Source organism: Gopherus evgoodei, chromosome 1, assembly GCF_007399415.2.
Source record: "Gopherus evgoodei ecotype Sinaloan lineage chromosome 1, rGopEvg1_v1.p, whole genome shotgun sequence".
Taxonomy (NCBI): Eukaryota; Metazoa; Chordata; order Testudines; family Testudinidae; genus Gopherus; species Gopherus evgoodei.
The window spans coordinates 4,032,323-4,045,622 of NC_044322.1; the positions used below are offsets into that span (position 1 = coordinate 4,032,323).

General features: G+C 51.1%; 1 protein-coding gene across 1 annotated transcript in view; it reads left to right on the forward strand.

The window, feature by feature from the left end:
* PDE2A (phosphodiesterase 2A) overlaps window positions 1-13,300 on the forward strand; it is a 395,134-nt gene that overhangs the window by 55,370 nt on the left and 326,464 nt on the right. The window lies entirely within an intron of this gene.

A 13,300-nucleotide genomic window follows, 5' to 3' on the forward strand; every position in this document is an offset into this window, starting at 1 on the left:
GCACTTGCAGCAGTGCATTATGGGCACCTATCCCAGCATGCAAGTGGCTGCAACGTGCTTTTCAAATGGGAGTGGGGGTGGAGTGTGACAGGGAGCGTGTTGTGTGTATGTGGGGGGGAGAGAGTGGGTTTTTGGGGGGCTGAGAGCATGTCAGCATGCTGACTTGTAAGCTGAGACAGCAGCAGACCTCCCGCTTCCCCCTGCCTCTCTCTCTCACACACACCATTCCACAGGAATGGTTGCTTTGTCTTGGAGCAGATAAGCAGCCGGCTGTCAGAAACGGAGCTTTCAAAGGGCACTTCCGCATTCCTGCAGCAATTCAAAAACAATGACAAGAGTGGCCACTCGACTTAAGAGGATTATGAGAGGTTTCCAGAGGCCGATCAGAGCGCAGTAATGCAACACCTGGTTCACACTGACGCCCGGGCGTTGTAGCCAAGGCGCATCAGATGTTATTCCACTCGCCGAGGTGGAGTACCAGGAGCACTCTAGCCCTGGAGTCAGAGTGCTCTATGCGCCTTGCCGGTGTGGATAGGGAGTGAGCTAGGGCGCCCTGGGTTGCTTTAATGCTTTCTAACTCGCAAGCATAGCCAAACCCCCAGGCTCCACTCTCATCTTTCCTCGGGGCCCATTGAAGTCGAGGGAGTCTTTCCATTGACCTCGATAGGTGTCAGATCGGCCCCAGAGGTGTTAACAGTGTGTGAATCTGCACTGTGGAGGAGGGGAGGCAGCCAGATGAAAGGGAACCCCCCTCTGTAACAGTCACCTCTTCACAGCAGTGGGCCAGGTGGTAGTGAAATCAAGGCAGGCAGGCAGATGCTGTGGTATAAATATCTAAATGGCCCCCTGCAGCGAGACGCTCACCTGAGGTAGAAAGCCGCAGGTTCATTCAACCCGGGACATGAATGAGAACGAAGAGGAAGAGTTTTCACGTGACTCATTCCCTTGTATATTTCATAAAGTTTCCATCCCCGGAGCAAGGAGGGAAGGCTCAGGCGTGCGGGCAATATTTGCACTGGAACCGCAAATACAGATGCATTGCTAATGAAATGAGAGTTACTGGAGCTGAAATGCTGAGATCCTTATTCTTGGGTTATTCAAACAAACAAATCCAAATGGAAGAACTTACTGCATTGGGCTGGCTCCTCAGCTTTGCCCTTTTATCCCAGCTGAGACTCTGACCTGTTCATAAGAACATAAGAACGGCCACTCTGGGTCAGACCAAAGGTCCATCTAACCCAGTATCCTGTCTGCCAACAGTGGCCAATGCCAGGTGCCCCAGAGGGAATGACCAGAACAGGGAATCATCAAATGATCCATCCCCTGTCGCCCATTCCCAGTTTCTGTTCACTTTCCTAGCTGTAATAAAGACGAGACTGTAATTTCAGATGGTTTCTGCCTATGGTCAAAGAGCGAACCCAGGAGCCCTGTTAATGAGCTTTTGCAAAAAGTGGATAATTTTGGCATCAAGTAATTGTTATTAAAGATTTACGGGCTTTTCTTTCCAATCACTCAGAGCACGTCTTCTCCAGAGCACGTCTTCTCCACTTTTACTAGCTGGCCACTTCTGTTAAGCAAACGCTCGTTGACGGGCCCTTGAGTTTAATTTGATTCCACCCCTTCTGTGCGATTGCAGTTCCATTGAGTTCAAGAGTGGGATAGGGCCTATTATTATGATTTATGTGTATTTCTGTAGGGCCTGGGAGCCCCAGGCGCAGACCAGGTGCTGTGCAGACACACAGCAAAAAGATGGATTCCGCCCCAGAGTGCTAACTGCTGTCTAAAAAGGCAAGGCCATTGCACTCTCTGGAGCAGAAGCTGATGGCAATCCGCAGCTGGAAGCATGCTCTGCGGGTTGGAACTCCGGTGATGTGGGTTCTTAGCTCTGACACTGACTCTCTGCTCGACCTTGGACAAGTCACCTAGGCCGATGTCAAAGGTATTTAGGCTCCCAAATATCTTTGACAATCTGAGACTTTCGGTTCAAGGGGACATGCTAATCCATTCCTGTCTTGGTCAGTTTAGACCAATGGTTCTCAACCTATTGATCATTGTGGGCCGGAGATGCAGCTCTCTGTGTGTTATGTTATGTGGGCCACATCCACACAATAGATATATTACTTGCGTGATCCTGAGGATGTCACATGGCCGGCACATTTGTGCTGGTTGGGCTGCAAGCAGCCCATGGGCTGCAGGTTGAGAGCCACGCTTATCATGCGTTTGTACAGCACCTGACACACAGGGGTTCTGATCTCAGATGCATTGCCTAATACTCCTCCTCCTCAATCATTTCACATCTAGGTTTGCATCCATCAGGTACAAATCTGGCCCACAGAGATACAAAGTATTGAAGTTAGCAAAAGAAATTTCCCATTTCCCAGCTTCTTCCCCTGTGCTCTTCCTTCCAACACATGCTCTGGAAAGAGCGAATTTCCATTGCTGGGCAGAGGCTCGAACACTTCCGTCTTGGGCCTCAGCAAATGTTTTCCAATTTCCCAGGCTGTGGAATTTTAATGGCTCTGAGCCTCACTGTCTCCCTGTAACCGGGCGGACTCACCCCTGCGGCGCCTCCTGCTGGTCACTCCTGGGAATTAGCTCAGTCCAGTGTCCAGAGTGCCCTCTGCAGGCTGGTGAGCCACCTTTCCAGCTGCTGGCCCCGTGTCCCTCCCTGGACCCAGTGCCCTTTTACATAGGGTGCTGCCCCCTGGCAGTGACCCCTTGTTCTCAGGGTCTCCCCTCCCTAGGGAACCCCCACCCTCTATTCTCACCTTGCCTCAGTGTATGGCTACTGCCAGTCATTGTCTAGCCCCACGCCCTAGGGCAGACTGCAGAATCAGCCACTCATCACTGGCAAGGAGGGTTTCGACCTGCTGCCTTGGCCTACCCCTCGATTGCCTCCTGCAACCCCCAGCACCTCTTGGCCTAAAGCTAGGTTGCAGCCTGGGCTCCAGGCAGGAGCTCCCCAGTTCCCCTGCCTTCCCCCGGCCCAGCTCCACCTAGGTACCCGGTTTCTAGCTCCCCGCAGCCAGGACCATCTCCCTCTACAGCTAGAGAAAGAGAGTAATCGTGCTCCTGGCTTCTCTGCCTTATACAAGGGCCTGTTGCTCAGTTTGGGGCATGGCTCCAGCTGCTGCCACTTCCCCCAATCAGCCCAGCCTAAAAGGCTGCTTTCTCCAGCCCCAGCCCTTATCCAGGGCTGTTTTAACCCTTTCAGGGCCGGAGCAGTGGTCCACCCTGCTACACTCCTCGATGATTCTGTTTCATCAGCAGGGGTCAATGTAGATTTAGACAAGTGATTAGTGTCTTATTTCTCTCTGGAATTAGCCCTCTTGAATAACTTTCTGCAGCCCATTATTTTTCCAGAGTGGACGCCAAGGGCAGGACGTTGAATTTTGATTTAAATATATAGCGTTGGGCTCGGGAGCTGGGGTTTATTTGTCCGTTTTCTTCCCATGACTAAACTTCCCTCTCTAGGCGGCTTGTGGTTGTGTCCGAGAAAAGCAGAGTCTGTCTTGAAATACTCAGTAGGGAGTCAGAAGATCTGGGTTCAGATCTAGGGTGACCCGACAGCAAGTGTGGAAAATCGGGATGGGGGTGGGAGGTAATAGGAGCCTATATAAGAAAAAGATCCAAAAATCAGGAATGTCGCTATAAAATCAGGACATCTGGTCACCCTATTCTGATCCCTGGTTCCATCACAAACTCTGTAATATGACTGGGGCAAATCATTTACTCTTGGTTCACCATTTGTAAAATGGCAATGCTACTACTTCTTGTCTCTTTAGCTAGCCCGGACTTTGAGGGAGGGACTGCCTCCTGGTGTGTGTACGGATGACGCCTAGCACAATGGGCTCCTGATCTCAAGTGGGCTCTCCAGATGCCAGCAGGGTACAAAAAATAACAGCGACACTCCAAGCATAGCTGAAGTTGCGTATCTTAGATCGAGGCCCACAACAGCATTCAAAAAAGAACTAGATAAACTCATGGCTATTAGCCAGGATGGGCAGGAATGGTGTCCCTAGCCTCTGTTTGCCAGAAGCTGGAAATGGGCGACAGGGGATGGATCACTTGATGATTCCCTGTTCTGTTCATTCCCTCTGGGGCACCTGGCATTGGCCACTGTCAGAAGACAGGACACTGGGCTAGATGGACCTTTGGTCTGACTAACTGTGGCTGATCTTACGTTCTTATGCACTGGACACCAGGTGGTGAAGTGGATGCTCCAAGCCTATGGCTCACTTACCCATCATGGATGTTGCCGTAAATGGGCAATCCACCTTTCGTTCTATTCCTTCTCTGTCCATGGCTGCTGGCTTCCTGCCTGGAATCTGCACAGCGATGCCGCAGCAGTCTCCTGCCCAGCATCGCCCATCCTCCACCTCACTTCTCTGCACTTTCCTTTGGGAATCGCCTTCTCTCCTGTTTTTTCTTTTTTTCCTTCCACTCTCTTCTCCCCATGCTGCTTCTTCCTATCTCTCCCCCAAGCTGGGTCCCCAGCTTTGCATCTCCAATGAGCTATGCCCGCAGTTAATTCCCAAAATCCAAAGCCAGAAGGAACTAGTGTGATCATCCGGTCCAACCTCCTGTGTAGCACAGGTCCTCCAAATAATTCCTAGAGCAGAGCTTTTAAACAACCAGCCAGTCTTGATGGAAAAATTGGCAGTGATGGAGAATCCACCATGACTCTTGGTAAATTGTTCCAGTGGTTAATTACCCTCCCTGTTAAACATTTACTCTTTATCTCCAGCCTGACTTTGTCTAGTTTCAACTTCCAGCCATTGGATCCTGTTAGAGCTTTCTCTGCTGGATGGAAGAGCTCATTATCAAATATTTGTTCCCCACCTAGGTACTTAGAGCCTGTGATCAAGTCTCCCTTTAACCTTCTTTTTGTTAAGCTAAAGAGATTGAGATCCTTGAGTTGGTCAATAGAAGGCCTGTTTTCTAATCCTTTCATCAGTCTCCTTTCATAATCATTTAATTGCCAAGTGCAAAGTTATTCCCTCTCCCACCCTGGAATTAGCACAGTGCATCAACCCCTGCTGTTACACATCCCTGCTTGGACAATCCGCCTGGAAGCATGTGTAATTACAGGGACAAGTTAAGGATAGAAAGGGGAGGGAGGTATCCTTGAGTCGTACAATCTACAGAATTATAATTGCAAAAGAGTCATCCTCTGCAGCGTGGCGGGAGGCACGCACTACCTCCTTCCCCCCCACCCCAGCCCTCTGCAGGGGCCGGCTCCAGCTTTTTTGCCACCCCAAGTGGCGAAGAAAAAAAAAAGCCATGATCGGTGGCAGCTCTACCGCTTCATTCTTCTTCATTCTTCGTTCTTCGGCGGCAGTTCGGCAGCCAGTCCTTCCCTCTGAGAGGGACCCACTGTCGAATTGCCGCCGGAGACCCGGATGTGCTGCCCCGTCCCACTGGCCACCTCAAGCACCTGTGCTGGTGCCTGGAGCCAGCCCTGGCCCTGCAGCTTCTCAGCTCCTGGGCCTCCGGTGGGTGGACAGTTTGATAATACAGTGTCACTGGAAATGGGTCGAGTTGGGTATCAGTCAAAAGCCCCTTTTCCCATGAACACAACGGGGTGTTGCGGAGAGATGATCCTTTCAAGAGTCCATGAAGTGCAGCCCAAATGTCTGATTGCTGCTCATGAAATCCTGATGTGGCTCCACCCTCGTCGCATGGTCTGCGGCTCTGCACATCCTTTTCCTTCCAGCCGCCTGCATGTCACCAGTTCTCTGCCTCTCGCAGGCAGAAGTGTATGACCCCCTTGTACCAGCAGGGATTTCGCTCAGTGTTAGAGAACACTCTGCAGTACAGGGCCCGTCTGCCACCATTCCTGGGTTCTGCCTACCCTGTCCCTAGAGGGTAGCCAGGGGCTGATTGAGGCAGGGTCCTTGGATCCAGATCTGGCAGTTCCAGGCTCATACAGGCAGCCGTTATTATTCATCACCTGGGAAAGGAGTCATGCATGTACCCGTGGCTACCTGCTCTCATCTGGCTAGGCCCAGCTGCCCCACCTGGGACCCTATGGGAGAGCGAAGGGCGTGGCTGTGCTTCCACATGGGTGGGAGTATTCTCAGTGCCTGACTTCTCCCCCCAGAGGGGTGTGGCATTACCTGACTCCTCCCAAAGTGGGAGTGGGGTTACAGGGCTCAGCTTCCTTATTATTAGAGGAGGGCCTCAGCCGGAACCAACCTCCCCTGCCCTCAGCAGGTTGGCTTCTTGGAACTCCATGCCGCAGGTCCCTATCTGCTTATTAAAGAGCCAGGCCTACGCATACATTTCACTTCCTTGATTGTATATGTCACGACTGGTCCAGGTCTCATATCCTGTGGCTTTCAGCTTGCTCCTGGTTAGCCTGGGCAACTCCTGCAATTTTATTATAAATCTGATAATATTTGGTGTTTTACTGAATGCCCCAGCTCCTGGAGTCATTTGATTTATGGGGAATTTCAGCTTTATGCGTTCTTTTTAAGTAAGTTTCTGGCCCTCATGACTGAGCCAAAAAGCTTGAAAACACATGCCCCCTAAGGGTTCAACACCAGAAGGCAAATAAACAGAACCCCAAATTTATTACTTTAAAAACCTACTGATTTTTTAAGCCAATGTCACAATTCTGGGAGGCCAAGCTCATGATGTTTCAGCCCTTGGAGTTGCCAAGGTCACAAGGTCCCCATGAACGTCTCACATCACATTGACACTGGCTTTTCAACTCTGTCTGGTCTTGCCTTTCCTTTCTGCACCTGCAATTTTCCAGCTGCAAACCCCTCAATTGTTTGGAGGGCACAAAAAATGGAGGCAGCTCTTTATAAAAGATATCAGGCTGTCAACGTCGCGTGGCCTGGAAATAGCTTCCATGTTTCACGGTGTTTTAATTTCCTTGTGATCGGCTGATGGTCGGATTTAGTCCAGTGTTCTGCTGCTCTGGTGGTTGGGTCTATGGTCAATTCCTCCAGCTGGTTTGTCTTTTTAACAGCTGAGGAATATAGCATTGTTGGACTGAGCTGATCTGATTGCTAGGGAAAAGCCAGGTGTTGGTGACTCCATAGGTGGTGCTGTTTCTATCGGCATCAGTCCTGATTTAATGCTCCGGCACAGCGGTAGGGATGCTGTGGTCCTGGTGTTGCCATCTCAAATGGGACCAAAACATGAAATCTTTAGATGTGTATCTGTCTGTCTAGCTGCACTGATCATCCCTCAGAACTCTTGAGAAGCCAGCTAACCCCAATATCCCATGCAAATTCCAGCTCTCCTTCCCTACTCCCCCCCCCCACAGATCCAATGAGATCAGACAGTTACTAACTTCCTATTCTATATTATTATTTTTATTAGCGTAGTGCCCAAGGGCTTCAGTCAGGGCATCTCTGAGCCAGGCACTGTACAAACTCTTCATTAAACTTTATAACACCAGTGCGTCACAGCTGTTGCATTCTGCCCAGAGGTGGCTGCCTTTCAGTGTTGGACAGATCACAATCTGTAAGTACAATCTGGACGAGCCTTCACAAAGCAGTTTGGGAGCCCAGCGCTGTATAAACATGAAGCCGTGTTCATTTTCTTTGCTGCTCTCAGAACATAAAATCTTTCCCCTGGTCAGAAAAAAACAAACAGACCCTCCTCGAGAATGAGCCTGTGGGCTCTGTGTCTCTGGTGGCCCCCCGGCTATTTGAGAGTTTCATAGGCAAGTAAATGGGTGCAGATGCTGGGATAGGAAGGAAGCTGTTCTATTGGGGAAGATTCCCTGGCGTCTCCTCGGAACAGATTAGAGCAAAGGATACAATGCAAAGGTTTGGAACAGATTAAAGGAAAGGTACAATGCAAAGGCTTATAGAGGCTCTTTGATGTCCTGTTAACCATGGAGCTAACATTTGAGATACCGCTGGCAGCAGGCAGCAGAAATATATAAGCCTGGCGATAAAGTCCAGGCAGCTTCCAAGTGGCCGTGGTAGCGTCGTATAGTGTCCCGCAACTCCAGGTGAATCAGCACCACGAGAGGCTCATTTCTGGGAATGACTCTGGCTCAGTCGGGATTAGTGTTTAGCATCTTGCTTGCAGGTGAAGGTTTGTGGCTGGCCAGGGATATGGAGAGCCTGAGTCTCCCTCTTCTCAAAGCAGGATGAGCAGGGAGTCACTCTGTTGAAATCAGCGGAGATCATCTGGCTAAATTCAATATGAGAGCAGAAACTACCACCCCTTGGATGGGAGACCTCCAGGATTGACGGAGGCGCTGCAGCTGGTGCTTTCTCCTCTGAGGCATTGCTGAGTCAGTAGTGCTATGCCAGAGGGTGTCTTCAGTTAAGGCGGAAAACTGAGGTCCTGACCGCTTGGGATCAGTAAAGAACCCAAAGCGCTTGTAGGAAGTTCTGGTGTATTAACCTGGAATTTGGCATTATATTCAGCTGGCTGAATCGCCCCTACAGTTCCAGCTGGCTCAACACCTCCTGTCCTAATCTGGCATGTAGCATTGCTGTCAGAGAACTTCCCCCTTCTGCCTCAGAGCGGGCTGCATTTCAGGGGTGGGTGGAGTGATTTGCCATAGATATACTTTGTGCAGTCCGTTTGTTAGTCACCCCACTGGCGGCTAACCACATGCTCCCTCTGCGAGCTGCTTTCTCCTGCTGCAAGTGCTTTGCTCCCATTAAAGTGGTGATTTTTGAAGTTAAGGAAAGGATTTTCTTAGCCACACAACTCCCACAGAAATCAGTATCTCCTTGGCAATTCTGAAATGAATTGGGCTGGATGGAACATGGAGATATACCTATCTCCTAGAACTGGAAGGGACCTTGAAAAGTCATTGAGTCCAGCCCCCTGCCTTCACAGCAGGACCAAGTACTGTCCCTGACAGATTTTTGCCCTTGATCCCTAAATGGTCCCCTTGAGGACTGACTCTCAACTCTGGGTTTAGCAGGCCGATGCTGAAATCCCTGAGCTATCCCTCCACCGTCTGCCCACTGCTTTGTGCTGCATTAATACCAAACTCTCTGTAGTACTTTGCATCAGTAAATCACAAAGCACTCACTATCATGAGCCCCATTTTACAGATAGGGAAACTGAGGCACAGAACAGGGAAGTGACTTACCCAAGCTCACCCAGAAGCAGAACTGGGACTGGAACTCAGCTCACTGGAGGGTTACCCCTGTGCTTTGGCCTCAAGGCCACACTACAGGATGGATGAGGGAGCACATTGGACCAGGTCCTCAGTGCTGCATATTGGCCCAACCCCACTGGAAGCACTAGAGGGAGATGGGCCTACACCAGCTGAGAATCTGGCCCATTATCTGCCGACTCCTGCTCATCGCCAGGTAACAAGAATGGTGGCAAAAGAAAGATTAGGCGCAGCGTGTCGTCGCTTCGCACTGCAGACCTGTGCTGTCACAGCCCCTTCACCAGCAGCTACACCAAAAATCTCCCCTCTGCTGGCAGCAAATGAACAGCTAGGGACAGCTCCAGTTTTTCCAGTGGCCTGAACTAAAATCTCCGCAACGTTGGGAAAGGTCTGAATAGGATGCAAACTTTGCAGTTGCTGTCTCCTGTCTCAGGCTGAGCCAAACCCCTGGATCTACCTTTAAGACAATGGGCTACACCAGGAATCAGCAACCTATGGCATGCGTGCCAAAGACAGCACGTGAGCCAATTATTAATGGCACGCTGGAGCCTGCCGGGACTCCCAGCAGGGGCAGGGAGCAGAAGCACCAGCCGAGCGCACAGGGTGGGCAAATGGCCCCACTCTCCTGGCACGGCAAGCCGCAGGGTCCGCGCTCCCGGGCCGGAGTGCCGGGCTGAGCGCAGCAAGCTGCCAGCCCCTCTCCCACCTTCTCCCCTCCCCTGGAGCCCTGCCGCCATGTGCAGTGCTCTGGGGGTTGGGGCTGCGGGCTCCCGTGGGGCAGCGCTTACCTCCGTGGGGAGGCAGTCACACTCCCCACTCAACGGGGCTGTGTGCTCCCACGGAGCGGCATATCTAGCTCTGTGTGGAGCCTCATGGTAAGGGGCCCAGGGATGGGGGGGTTGAATAGAGGTCGGGACAGTCAGGGGACAGGGAGCAGGGTAGGTTGGATGGGGGGGTGGTTAGGGGTGGGGGAGTCTCTGGAGGGGGCAGTCAGGGAGCGGGGGGGTTGGATGGGGCATGGGAGTCCTGGGGTTTGTGAGGGGACAAGGGGTGAATAGGGGTCAGGGCAGTCAGGGGACTGGGAGCAAGGAGGGTCCTGGGGGGGCAGTTAGGGTGGGGGGTCTCTGGAGGGGGTGGTCAGGGGACAAGGAGCTGGGGGGGTTGGATGAGTTGGGAGTTCTGGGGGTCCTGTCAGGAGGCAGGGGTGTGGAGAGGGGTTGTGGCAGGAATGGAGTAGGAGGGGTTGGGTGGGTCAGGAGTTTTGGGGGTCCTGTCAGGGGGCAGGGAGTGGTTGGATAGGCATGGGAGTCCTGGGGGTCTGACTGGGGATGGGGATGTGGATAAGGGTTGGGGCAGTCAGGGGACAGGTAGGTGGTAGGGTCCAGTCTGGGGACAAGGAGCAGGGAAGCTTAGATAGGGGGTGGGGTCCTGGGGGGCAGTTGGGGGCAGGGGTCCCAGGAGGAGGTAGTCAGGGGACAAGGAGCAGTGGGGGTGGGAGTTCTTAAGGGGGCAGTCACCCAGCCCTCTCCCCTGAGCCCTACCCCCAACCCCCCCGCACCACGCCCTCTGCCCTGAGCCCTGCACACACCCCAGACCCCTGCCCTGAGCTCTGTACCTCCCTCATACACACCCTCTGCTTGACTCCTTCATCTCCCCCCCCACAACCCTAGCCCTGACTCTGGCACCCCCCCCATACCCAGCCCCCCCCCGCCGTGACACCTACACCCCTCCACATACCCAGCCCCCAGCCCTGACTCCAGCCCTCTGCCTCCAGCCCTCTAGGTCCTGGCCAACGGCCCCGCACAGCCCGCTGCTGGTCTGGGGTTCTGGCTGACGGACCCTTGCTAGCTGGGGTTCCGGCCGCAGGCCTCGCTCAGCCCACTGCCAGCCGAGGTGAACAGAACCCCAGACCAGCAGCGGGCTGAGCGGGCCGGCAGCATAAGATCAACATTTTAATTTCATTTTAAATGAAACTTCTTAAACATTTTGAAAACCACGTACTTTTAGGGGTGAAAGAAAAATGCAGACCTGTTATTTACCAGGCTGCAAGTGGCAATAGACTGTATAGGTAAGGGATGCAAGGAGAGTATGGGTCATGATGCAAACTGCAGGCACGCACACAACTAAAATTAATTAATTTAAAGTTTTATTGGGGATAGTTACAAGGGGTAGGGGAGCAGCGTATGATTAGCTAATAGGGTTAATGGAACTTAAAACATACAATGGCTAAAGTATTTACTATTAAACAATATTTATAAACAAAGATGCAGTAAACAATATTTATAAACACAGATGCAGCATTTAGTAATAACCAATACTTACGAATACAAACCAACTCATAATGACCAGCAAACGTAGAAACTCTGCTTAAAACACGTGAGCTGAGAGAGGCTTCGAGGTGATCAGGCTCGGTTACGGGTGTGCACAAGGTACACAGGATTCGTTTTTCTTTCTCCTCTTCTGCCTGCACATGGCAGACCAGCCTAAAGTACCCACTATGACGTCATAGAAGTGTCATAGGGGACGGGGCCCAAAAACTGTGTGTGTTCGTTTCTGATTGGTACAAGCAAAGTTTACACCAAGTAGGGGAGCAGGTGCCTAAAAGTCTGGCTTCGCCCCCAAAAGGTAAGGAAATGCATATAGTTTAGAATGCGTTTAACACTGAATGACAAAAGAAGAGGCCAGGGCAATACCAGTATGGGCAATTTTTTAGGATGCAGACAGGAACTTATCTTAACACGTAAGATCAACATTTTAATTTCATTTTAAATGAAACTTCTTAAACATTTTGAAAACCTTGTTTATTTTACAATACAACACTAGTTTAGTTATATAATATATAGACTTATAGAGAGAGACCTTCTAAAAAACATTAAATGGTATTACCGGCACGTGAAACCTTAAATTAGAGTGAAAAAATGAAGACTCGGCACCCCGCTTCTGAAAGGTTGCCAACCTCTGGGCTACACCCACTGGAGGCCTGCAGCTTTACTGCTGACGGACACAGGCAGACACCAGAAATTCCCTCGGGCTGCAATCTAGCCTCACCTCGACTTTTGCGCCACCTGCCCGGAGAGCTGAGTTTGTAACAAAACACGCCATCACGCTCGTTATTCATGGCTTCTAGTCTTGCTGCTCGGTTGCGATCAACAGGCACTACCAGTCTTTTGGCATAGCCTCCAAAAGGCGGGACTTCTCGGCAGTGTTGTTACAGGTGCCCAGATACTAAGGTGATGGGCACCAATATGAGAACCTAGACCGCAAGATGGACAGTATCAGGGGGGAGCCATGTTAGTCTGTAGCCACAAAAACAACAAGGAGCCCAGTGGCACCTTAAAGACTAACAGATTTATTTGGGCATATGCTTTCGTGGGTAAAAAAACTACTTCTTCAGTGGCAAGATGGACAGTGACAGCTGTGTGGCCATCGTGTGTGATTTTTGATGTTTTTCTTGATTTTTGAGGCCTCATGCCTGATATTTGAATCTTTGCAGTTGTCCAGGATGTGCCTATATTTCTGTGTGTCCTGCAGGGCTGCTGCTGCCATCATCGGGCCTGGTCCTTATGCCAAATATCGCCAAAACCAAGGGCTGCTTGTTGTAGGATTTTTTTTCTGTGATGGCTCTGGAATGAGTGACTCTTAAAAGGATGCTGACCATATTTCCCAAAGAGAAAATGGGACACCCGGCGGGGCTGGCCCAAGCTGCACCCCACCCTCACCCCTGCACGCGGCGGTGGCCCGCGCTGCTCGCCTGAGCCTCACCCCTCCCACATGCAGGGCCGGCCCACACGCTGCTCGTCTGAGCCTCGTCCCGTGCACAAGAGTAAACAGGATAAATCCCCTGTTTTGAAAAAACAAAAACAAACAAACACCCCCCACCCAAGACTCCCATGACAGGGCTTAAAAAGGGGACTGTCCTGGCCAAAATGGGACACATGGTCACCCTACTTAAAAGTGATCCACTACAAGAAAAATAATTGGATTGGTGGCTCTTTTTGCTTCTCTTTGATGCCTAACGAACGCCTGTAACATTTTATCTGTTTGTATTCAAGAGGGAGTTTTCTTCTAATTATTTTACAGTAGAAATTCAAGTTGAGGCTATTGTGGTTTTCCTGGAAGATTCTATGGGGAATCTGGATTCTGATGCTGCAGAGAAGTAGGGAAGTGAAACCTTAGCCATTGAACTGTGGCAAG